Source organism: Ascaphus truei, chromosome 2 (genome assembly GCF_040206685.1).
Source record: "Ascaphus truei isolate aAscTru1 chromosome 2, aAscTru1.hap1, whole genome shotgun sequence".
In the NCBI taxonomy this organism is placed as follows: Eukaryota; Metazoa; Chordata; class Amphibia; order Anura; family Ascaphidae; genus Ascaphus; species Ascaphus truei.
Genome location: NC_134484.1, coordinates 6258518 through 6270025, shown reverse-complemented (window position 1 = coordinate 6270025; position 11508 = coordinate 6258518). Strand labels below are relative to the sequence as shown.

The window sequence follows — 11508 nt, the reverse complement described above, 5'->3', positions numbered from 1 at the left end:
CATTCTCGTCTCTTTTCTTCTCCCTTATGCACGCTCTGCCTGTTCCCTTTCCCTTTCTAACTCTCCCTAACTGCTATTCCTTTGCACTGTATGCCTTGCACTTGTTTATTTCGTTTGTCTGTAAGGTGCTGAGTACATGGTTGGCACTGTCACATACTGTATAATACACAGAGAGGCAGGTGACACACCTGTGCAGGTTGGGTGGGATCCTTACACTGGGTATGGCAGGAGGCGGGGAGGGGAGGTCTGAGCTGTCCCAGCCCTTTAAATAAGCACAAGAGCTGTGTGCACATGTGTGTGTGAGACACAGCGGAGGAATGAGGTGACAAGGGAGGCTGCTAAAAATACAGGACAGCACAGGGAGCCCGCAACAGGACAGGTAAGTGTGACTGCTCCAGGTAGCTGTGTGTCTATAGCAGGGGGTTTCAACCTTGTTTTGGTGAAGGAACCCTACAATTATAATGTGAAATTTTAAGATCAGATACATTGTAAGGAACCCCAACCCTCCCTAATAGTGTGTCTGATATTAGATGCATTTTAAGGAACCCCAACCCTCTCTAATAGCGCGTCTGAGATCAGATGCATTGTAAGGAACTCCAACCCTCTCTAATAGCGCGTCTGAGATCGGATGCATTGTAAGGAACCCCAACCCTCAATTATAGCGTGTCTGAGATCAGATGCATTGTAAGGAACCCCAAACCTCTCTAATAGCGAGTCTGAGACCAGATGCAGTGTAAGGAACCCCAACCCTCTCTAATAGCACGTCTGAGATCAGATGCATTGTAAGGAACCCCAACCCTCTCTAATAGCACGTCTGAGATCAGATGCATTGTAAGGAACCCCAACCCTCTCTTATAGCGCGTCTGAGATCAGATGCATTGTAAGGAACCCCAACCCTCTCTAATAGCGCTTCTGAGATCAGATGCATTGTAAGGAACCCCAGCCCTCTCTAATAGCGCGTCTGAGATCAGATGCATTGTAAGGAACCCCAACCCTCTCTAATAGTGCGTCTGAGATCAGATGCATTGTAAGGAACCCCAACCCTCTCTAATAGCGCATCTGAGATCAGATTCATTGTAAGGAACCCCAACCTTCTCTAATAGCGTGTCTGATATGACGCATTGTAAGGAACCCCAACCCTCTCTAATAGCGCGACTGAGATCAGATGCATTGTAAGGAACCCCAACCCTCTCTAATAGCACGTCTGAGATCAGATGCATTGTAAGGAACCCCAACCCTCTCTTATAGCGCGTCTGAGATCAGATGCATTGTAAGGAACCCCAACCCTCTCTAATAGCGCTTCTGAGATCAGATGCATTGTAAGGAACCCCAGCCCTCTCTAATAGCGCGTCTGAGATCAGATGCATTGTAAGGAACCCCAACCCTCTCTAATAGTGCGTCTGAGATCAGATGCATTGTAAGGAACCCCAACCCTCTCTAATAGCGCATCTGAGATCAGATTCATTGTAAGGAACCCCAACCTTCTCTAATAGCGTGTCTGATATGACGCATTGTAAGGAACCCCAACCCTCTCTAATAGCGCGACTGAGATCAGATGCATTGTAAATTCCTCTGGATTTGGTTAGATGAGTACTTCAGTGTTAGGTGATACTTTTTTATTTGATCTAACAATTGATAGTATAAGACATCTGTATTTGGCACAATTTGCAAATGACCTGAAAATTGCAGGGATCCCTTTAGGGGCGCCCGGGGAACCCCTGTTGAAAAACACTTGACTAGAGGCTGCACAAACACTGCAGGTCTGAGACATATTGTACTGTCTGTTAAAGATAATTCACACCGTGAATGTGCAACAACTGAAGAATTTGAATTATGAAGTGACTTTACTTCCTTTCGTATTTCCCTCTGTATTTCCTTTATTTTTCTATTTTTTTATTATCTTTTCTTCTTCCCCCCAAAACATTTGACTACTTTTATCTCTTTTCCCATCACCCTTTCATTCTCTAACTCTCTCTCTTTCCACCTCTCTCTCTTCCCATATCTCTCTCTCTATCTTTCTCTTTCTGCCTCTCTCTTTCCATATCTCTCTCTCTATCTTTCTCTTTCCGCCTCTCTACCTCTCTTCCTCTCTCTCCTCTCTCTCTCTTTCTCTCTCTCTCCACCTCTCTCTTCCCATATCTCTCTCTCTATCTTTCTCTTTCCGCCTCTCTCCTTCTCTTTCCATATCTCTCTCTATCTTTCTCTTTCCGCCCCTCTCCCTCTCTTCCTCTCTCTTCCTCTCTCTTCCTCTCTCTTCCTCTCTCTTCCTCTCTCTCTCTCTCTCTCTCTCTCTCTCTCTCTCTCTCTCTCTCTCTCTCTCTCTCTCTCTCTCTCTCTCTCTCTCTCTCTCTCTCTCTCTCTCTCTCTCTCTCTCTCTCTCTCTCTCTCATCAGCTTTATTGGCATGATGAAAGAACATTTCTCTCTCTTTCCACCTCTCTCTTCCCATATCTCTCTGTCTATCTTTCTCTTTCCACCTCTCTCTTTCCGTCTTTCTCTCTCTTTCTCTTTCCGCCTCTATCCCTCTCTTCCTACCTACCTCTCTCTCTCTGTCTTTCTCTTTACACCTCTCTCTTTCTCTTTCCGCGTATCTCTCTCTTTCCGCATCTCTCTCTCTTTCCGCCTCTCTCTCTCCCTCTCTCTCCCTCTCTCTCATTCCTCCTGCTGCACATTCTTTCTCTGCCTTACTATTTTTTCCCGTTCTTTCACTTTCCCTTTCCCTCTCTCTCCCATTCCACCTTTCATGCTGCTAATGTAATAAATAGCCGCATACAATCCTTACAGCACCCTCTCCCTCTCCCCCTCCCTCTCACACAGCCTCTCCCTCTCCCCCTCCCTCTCACACAGCCTCTCCACATGTTCAGTCCTCTCCATAATACATTTGATGTAAATACCTGCTAAGTTCTCTTCTCTCCCGTCTCTCTAGCTATCCCCCGCACACATCTTCTCTCTGCCCCTGTCCCCCGCACACACCTTCTCTCTGCCCCTGTCCCCCGCACACACGTTCTCTCTGCCCCTGTCCCCCGCACACACCTTCTCTCTGCGCCTGTCCCCCGCACACACCTTCTCTCTGCCCCTGTCCCCCGCACACACCTTCTCTCTGCCCCTGTCCCCCGCACACACCTTCTCTCTGCCCCTGTCCCCCGCACACACCTTCTCTCTGCCCCTGTTCCCCGCACACATGTTCTCTCTGCCCCTGTCCCCCGCACACACCTTCTCTCTGCCCCTGTCCCCCGCACACACCTTCTCTCTGCCCCTGTCCCCCGCACACACCTTCTCTCTGCCCCTGTCCCCCGCACACACCTTCTCTCTGCCCCTGTCCCCCGCACACACCTTCTCTCTGCCCCTGTACCCCGCACACACCTTCTCTCTGCCCCTGTCCTATTCTATCTGCAGTACTGTTCCATTATAAGCCATTTGGAAAGTTCCTCCCACCTTCATAAGTGCATCTGGATGTGTGAAATAAATGATGTCTTCTAAGGCTTCATTCAGGCCTTGTACCTGTCCTTGTGGCTGCGTAATGCTAAAGACCCCAACAGTAGGATAAATGAACGAAATGAATAACCAGATACTTGGGGGGGGGACCCCTAAACATAAACTTGATAGAAGACAGGTACTGGGTCGCAGTCCCGGATGGTAAGCTCACTAATAAGTGACGCGGTTGTTAACAATAACACCAGGAAGATTGAGCATAATAACACCCTATAACGTACCAATTGTCTAAATAAAGTCCTGAACAGGAGAACATGTAGCAAGCGACTGACTCACTCTGAGTGCTGCACAGTCCATGCGATCCAAAGGCGAGGGGTCCCCAGGTGTGCTTCCGTCCAAAGGTGAGGGGTCCCCAGGTGTGCTTCCGTCCAAAGGTGAGGGGTCCCCAGGTGTGCTTCCGTCCAAAGGTGAGGGGTCCCCAGGTGTGCTTCCGTCCAAAGGTGAGGGGTCCCCAGGTGTGCTTCCGTCCAAAGGTGAGGGGTCCCCAGGTGTGCTTCCGTCCAAAGGTGAGGGGTCCCCAGGTGTGCTTCCGTCCAAAGGTGAGGGGTCCCCAGGTGTGCTTCCGTGCAAGGGGTAGGCTAGTGGAGAAGGAGAAAAACTGGAAGAGCACTACTGTAGGTATCAAAAAAGTAGAAAGAAGGGTGCGGATCCCATAAAAAGATTATTTATTGGTCATGGAAAAACAGGGCAATGGAGAGCCCTACCTGGTACCAGGTAGGGCTCTACATTGCCCTGTTTTTCCATGACCAATAAATAATCTTTTTATGGGATCCGCACCCTCCTTTCTACTTTTTTGATACCTACGGTAGTGCTCTTCCAGTTTTTCTCCTTCTCTCGTACCTGTCCTCCCTCTCCGCCCTGCAGGCCTCGTACCTGGGACAGGTATGCTTTATGTAAACAGGGATTCAGCAGGTTTGAGAAATGGGTCTGGAAAATCAGGTTTGGCTGGAACGAGGGGATTTAAGCCCCTTCCGTGCTGAATTAACCAACGGTGCGTGGGAGCGATGTTTAGAGCATCGGGTGAGGAAGGGAATGTCTCAGAGTTTACCGGCTAAATGGCTTGGCATCAAGCGGCAAAAATTGCAATGTTGTCATTGTACTGTACGTACTGTACACAGATACTTAGCAGGGGAGGATTTACACTGCAGTGTTGTGAGTCAGTTTGTGTGTTGATGTTGTGTGATGTATCGCAGTGTGTGACGCAGTATTGTGAGTTAGGGTGTGTGTTGGTGTTGTGTGATGTATCGCAGTGTTTGACGCACTGTTGTGAGTCAGGGTGTGTGTTGGTGTTGTGTGATATATTGCAGTGTGACGCAGTATTGTGAGTCTGGTTGTGGGTTGGTGTTGGGTGTTGGTGTTGTGTGATGTATCGCAGTGTGTGATGCAGTATTGTGAGTCAGGGTGTGTGCTGGTGTTGTGTGATGTATCGCAGTGTGTGACGCAGTGTTGTGAGTCAGGGTGTGTGTTGATGTTGTGTGATGTATCGCAGTGTGTGACACAGTATTGTGAGTCTGGTTGTGTGTTGGTGTTGTGTGATGTATCGCAGTGTGTGATGCAGTATTGTGAGTCAGGGTGTGTGTTGGTGTTGTGTGATGTATCGCAGTGTGTGACGCAGTATTGTGAGTAAGGGTGTGTGTTGGTGTTGTGTGATGTATCGCAGTGTATGACGCAGTATTGTAGGTCAGGGTGTGTGTTGGTGTTGTGTAATGTATTGCAGTCTGTGAAGCTGTATTGTGGGTCAGGGTGTGTGTTGGTGTTGTGTAATGTATTTCAGTCTGTGATGCAGTATTGTGGGTCAGTGTGTGTGTTGGTGTTGTGTGATGTATTGCAGTCTGTGGAGCTGTATTGTGTGTTAGGGTGTGTGTTGATGTTGTGTTATGTATGGCAGTGTGTGATGCAATATTGTGGGTCAGGGCGAGTGTTGTTATGTATCAAAGTATGTGACGCAGTATTGTGGGTCGTGGTGTGTGCTGGTGTTGTGTTGTGATGCAGTATTGTGGGTCAGGGTATGTGTTGGTGTTGTGTGATGTATTGAAGTCTGTGAAGCAATATTGTGAGTCAGGGTGTGTGTTGGTGTTGTGTTATGTATGACAGTGTGTGATGCAATATTGTGGGTCAGGGTGAGTATTGTTATGTATCAAAGTATGTGACGCAGTATTGTGGGTTATGGTGTGTGCTGGTGTTGTGTTGTGAGGCTGTATTGTGGGTCGTGGTGTGTGCTGGTGTTGTGTTGTGAGGCTGTATTGTGGGTCGTGGTGTGTGCTGGTGTTGTGTTGGCACGCAGTATTGTGGGTCGTGGTGTGTGCTGGTGTTGTGTTGTGATGCAGTATTGTGGGTCGTGGTGTGTGCTGGTGTTGTGTTGGGATGCAGTATTGTGGGTCGTGGTGTGTGCTGGTGTTGTGTTGTGAGGCTGTATTGTGGGTCGTGGTGTGTGCTGCTGTTGTGTTGTGACGCAGTATTGTGGGTCGTGTTGTGTTATGATGCTGTATTGAGGTCTGGATAAAAGATGGAAAATGTTGCAAAAATGCAAGAGAAATCTCTAATAAGTTTGTATTATTAATGTGTTGTGTTAATAAATTACTCCGTGTGATTCCGGATTCACTGAAGTGACTTATAAAGGGGGTTCACTAACACAACCAAGGTCTTCTGGCCCCCGGACTACATTTTGGGGGTTATTCAATAAACGGCAATAGGTCTGCCTAGGGCACTATCCCAGGCCCCGTTCATGGCAAACCCTATCACAGTTTCATAATCCCACTTTAAAAACCCCGGGACCAACTGAATAATTCCTTTGTGCTAAAACCCCAGACTGTCTGAATACACTTAGGCCGAGGCCATAGCGCCTTCGCCCGGGCGGAGGCGTGCGCGGCCGTGGCATCACCCGCGTGAAGCGGGTTTGTTTTTCGGCCATGGTACGCGTGCCGTCCGTGTGCGTGTCTAGGGGCGTGCCAGTGACCTCACGGAGGGTCCGCCCTCATTGGGCGAACAGCTCACGTGACCGGCCTGTCGCGCTAAGAAATCAGTTTGAACTGATTTTCTTGTGCGGTGCACGCCCCCTCTCGCTTCCGCGTGCACGCGCACACATGCCGCATGGACGCGAACACTGCCTTAAGGCAGTCGGTTCGCTCAGCATCCACACGGTCTGCGGCACCATGGCCCCAGCCTTAGAGATACTCTATCAGTGTCTAGCTGCTGCATAAGGCTGCGGTCCCAGTCACTGCTACAGCGCACGGCTCGGCGTGCGCTGTGCGTGTAAGCACCGCCCCTCAATGGGGAAGGGCCCAGTACGCACCTTCACGCTGAAGGTGCAGCTGCGCCGTACTGCGCGCATGTCACAGGCATGACTGGGACTGCAGCCTAACTCTGACAAAATAACTGCAGCAAATGTATCAACAAACCATCTTTCCCATTGAGACCAAAGAGGTTTCCTCCGTTGATAAATCCGGTGCAGTAAAACCCCTTTAGGCGAAGCTGAAAGGTTGCCCTGACTTCCAGACCTGATGTCACTGTTATTGTTTCTATATGTTACGTGTTGGCCTTGGCACGCCATGAAACGATACCAGTAGCATGACAATTAGCCTGTGTTAGCATTGCGTGTGGGTAAACAGAAGACCTGGTAGACAAGGGGAAAGGAGCAGTAGTATTTAGGGTGGGGCAGTGCCAAGACTAAACACAGGCAGCGGCTCACCTGCCAATATCTCAGTACGGGCGCCTCTTACTGCACCAGCAAAGATCTCTGCTGAATTCAGTTCTGGTCTTTATACGGGGGTTCCAGCTTGTGGGGAGCTGTGCAGGATGCAGCTCAAACCCTGACATTACCCTCTGATGTTCACTCTCACTTTGGTAATCCAAGAATTGTTACTTGCATTAAAGGGGATTGCAGGTAAGGACCACTTTGTCCATCTTGTCTGCCTGTATTTCCCACGTACTGTAATAACAAAGACATTACAAGACCTGCATTCCCCTTCTCTAACCCCGAGGGGATACCATGTGCGAAGCACTTTTTACATCCATTGCTGCTTTTGCGCCCAGAAACTCCCCTCTTACCGGTGAATCCAGGTTTCCACCAACCTCTTATTGAGGCCAAAGTTTCTTTATTGAGGACCACGTTTATCTGACCTTTTCTTAGCCCATCTGTCCTTCAGCTTCAAACATTCAAAACCAAAGCCCCAAGCACCCCACCACTTGGGGGAATGTGGCAAAAATTAGTCAGTTGGTTGCAAATCTTCCTCCTGTCCTTCACTACAGTGAAAATTCCAATATTTCCTGGTCATTTTCCCCTTTACACATTCTTGTTGTTTGAGACCTAACAGAAATAAACAGATGCAATCACTTCAAAGACAGGTGCCCTAGTCACTAAGCCCCTATACTCCTATACCGCCTACACCCACTATACCACTCCGAGATTCTCTCTGTTGGCATGGAATCCTGCTTCACTGGTGAGAGTTGGCACCAAGCCTGTGTGTATTGTGGGCTTGCAGCATTAGTAAATATTATCTGTAGTGCAGAGCAGCTGGCATCCAGCCAGATCTTTGCGTTCAGTATCTGGGATTGAACCCACTACTGTTTTTATAGAGGCCCTAAGACTTATGAGATAGGGTTAGAAACGTTTGTTATTTAGTCGGATTGCAGATGCGTTACATCGCTTTGGGGTGTCGTTATCAGTTACTATCCAAACAAGCAGCAACATAAGGAATTTCGAGGGTTGTTCTTCCAGCCGCTGTATGGAGGCACACTCCCACTTAGCTACATACATTAGAAATAATATCTCACTCATGGAAAGCCTTCCTTATTAGCTCAACATGTATGTTTCATCATTCAATACGTGCTTTCCAAAACTGTGAGTCCTTAACGCAGTCTCACTCACTGCTCCCGTATGCTCCGGTTCAGTACTTACTGTAACTGCAGTCTTCTCCTTCATATGCATGGGGCTAAATCCTCCCTAGGAACAAGGTGGTTTCACAGCACGTCCAGTAAGAGCCTCCAGCTTCACCGGAGACCCACTGATTGAAATCAGCACTTTCACATTTTAACATTTTTTGCTGCAGAGCCCCCAAACTTCCCTTGGTTTGGGTCCTTGGAGGTTGATGTCTTAGGCTTTGTCCATAGTAGGACGCGCTAGCTTCCGCGCTCCTCCTCCTCCCCGGCTTCGCGCTTGCAAAACAAACTTGTTTGTATTGCGAATCGCCGCTCTCCCTGTAGCGCTCGTGCACTGTGCACTGCTACATTGCCATCCTAGTGTTTGTTTCGGTGCAAACTACGTAGCTCGTTCCGTAGCCTGCACTATGGATGAAGCCTTAGTAACATCCCTGCTTCAGCACAGGTGGGTCAGTCATTATGACTGTGCCACTCATCGAGCCACCTGTGCTGAAGCAGGAATATCCTGAAACATTGACCTGTTGGTGGCCCTTGAAGATCAGGAGTTGACCTTCCCCTGCACTAGATTGGGACCTCCAAATTGTCCTGTGACAGAAATGCTACATTCCACAGGGGCCCGCAAATTACACAACAAGACACGCACGATGCGAAGCTTGAGCCTGGCTTATACATACAACTCGAGCTCCCTGGCTGGCTGCGCTGTACGTTTAAGCAAACAATGCAGAATCACTGCACTGCCGCCCGCTTTCCTGCATCAATCACTGTCACCCGTCCATGGCACGTCAACGTTACCGGTTTGGATTTCAATACTCGCGTCTAGCTGCCGCAAGTTTATTTTCTTTACATAAATGCGGGACAATCTCAATATTGCCCCGGCATTTTTTGTTGTTGTGATATTCGGCAAACTATTTGCGCTAAACCAATATTTTTTTTTTATTCTGCAGTGATTTTAAAAAGTAGGGTCTGTCACGCTGAGAGATATTGGGATAGTTTCGTTTGTTTATGACTCTCCGACATGTTCCGCCGCACAGGACGACGGAGAGGCGGAGACATTAACTGCGGGATGATAACATTATTATACAGTGGTTCCGTACATACGGACTCTGATTCAAGGAGCTTACAATCTAAAAGGACACATAAGGTACAGTGCAGGGGAGAGGTTGGTGTATAACTTTTGGCCTCATGCCATGAAGCTACAGCAGCATAGTTACGTAGTTACATAGTTACGTAGTTACGTAGTTACATAGTTACGTAGTTACATAGTTACATATTCACATAGTTACACAGTTACGTAGTTACATAGTTACGTAATTACATAGTTACATATTCACATAGTTACATAGTAGATGAGGTTGAAAAAAGACGTACATCCATCAAGTTCAACCTATGCTAAGTTTAGACAACAGATACTTTATCCTATATCCGTACTTACAGTATATTGATAAAGAGGAAGGCAAACAAAAATCTCCAGTGACACATCATCCAATGAAATTCCTTCCTAACTCCAAGAATTGCCAATCAGATTACTCCCTGGATCAACATCCTTCCCATGTATACTTATTTGGTATATCCCTGTATACCTTTCCTTTCTAAAAAGATGTCCAACATTTTTTTGAACAAATCTATTGTATCTGCCATCACAGTCTCCATGGGTAATGAATTCCACATTGTAACTGCCCTTACTGTAAAGAACCCTTTCCTTTGTTGCTGGTGAACCTAAAGGGATGGCCCTAAGTCCTTTGTAATGTCCTTGGGATGAAAAGTTCATTTGAAAGTTCCTTGTACTGTCCCGAATATATTTGTATATAGTTATCATATCCCCTCTTAGACGCCTCTTTTCTAATGTAAATAAATCTAATTTAGCTAGCCTCTCCTCATAAATTAGACTGTCCATCCCCTTTATTAATTTGGTAGCTCTTCTCTGCACTCTCTCTAGTTCCCTAATGTCTTTTCTAAGGATTGGTGCCCAAAATTGTGCTCCATATTCAAGGTGTGGTCTTACTAATGGCAGTATGAATGTGTGAAGGCTGGAGAGAGTGCTGAAGGCAGTATGAATGTGTGAAGGCTGGAGAGAGTGCTGAAGGCAGTATGAATGTGTGAAGGCTGGAGAGAGTGCTGAAGGCTGGAGAGAGTGCTGAAGGCAGTATGAATGTGTGAAGGCTGGAGAGAGTGCTGAAGGCTGGAGAGAGTGCTGAAGGCAGTATGAATGTGTGAAGGCTGGAGAGAGTGCTGAAGGCAGTATGAATGCGTGAAGGCTGGAGAGAGTGCTGAAGGCAGTATGAATGTGTGAAGCCTGGAGAGAATGCTGAAGGCTGTATGAATGTGTGAAGGCTGGAGAGAGTGCTGAAGGCAGTATGAATGTGTGAAGCCTGGAGAGAGTGCTGAAGGCTGTATGAATGTGTGAAGCCTGGAGAGAGTGCTGAAGGCAGTATGAATGTGTGAAGGCTGGAGAGAGTGCTGAAGGCAGTATGAATGCGTGAAGGCTGGAGAGAGTGCTGAAGGCAGTATGAATGCGTGAAGGCTGGAGAGAGTGCTGAAGGCAGTATGAATGCGTGAAGGCTGGAGAGAGTGCTGAAGGCAGTATGAATGTGTGAAGCCTGGAGAGAGTGCTGAAGGCTGTATGAATGTGTGAAGCCTGGAGAGAGTGCTGAAGGCAGTATGAATGTGTGAAGGCTGGAGAGAGTGCTGAAGGCTGGAGAGAGTGCTGAAGGCAGTATGAATGTGTGAAGGCTGGAGAGAGTGCTGAAGGCTGGAGAGAGTGCTGAAGGCAGTATGAATGTGTGAAGGCTGGAGAGAGTGCAGAAGGCAGTATGAATGTGTGAAGCCTGGAGAGAGTGCTGAAGGCTGGAGAGAGTGCTGAAGGCTGGAGAGAGTGCTGAAGTCGCGGAACCATGCAGACTGCACAATGCCTGGGAGAGGTCTTGTAGAATGTCTCCCGGTTATCCTTCAGCAGAAGGTGGCACCCCTGGGCGTGGCACAGCCTGGGAGAGGTCTTGTAGAATGTCTCCCGGTTACCCTTCAGCAGAAGGTGGCATCCCTGGGCGTGGCACAGCCTGGGAGAGGTCTTGTAGAATGTCTCCCGGTTATCCTTCAGCAGAAGGTGGCATGCCTGGGCGTGGCACAGCCTGGGAGAGGTCTT

General features: G+C 48.1%; 1 protein-coding gene across 1 annotated transcript in view; it reads left to right on the top strand.

Annotated features, from left to right (window-relative positions):
• The first annotated feature begins 275 nt into the window (after window positions 1-275).
• The window catches only part of EPPK1 (epiplakin 1), a 61483-nt gene continuing 50250 nt past the window's right edge, over window positions 276-11508 (top strand). The window contains exon 1 of the mRNA XM_075581172.1: window positions 276-379. The gene's annotated coding sequence lies outside the window, so the exon portion shown is untranslated. The remainder of the gene's footprint in view (window positions 380-11508) is intronic.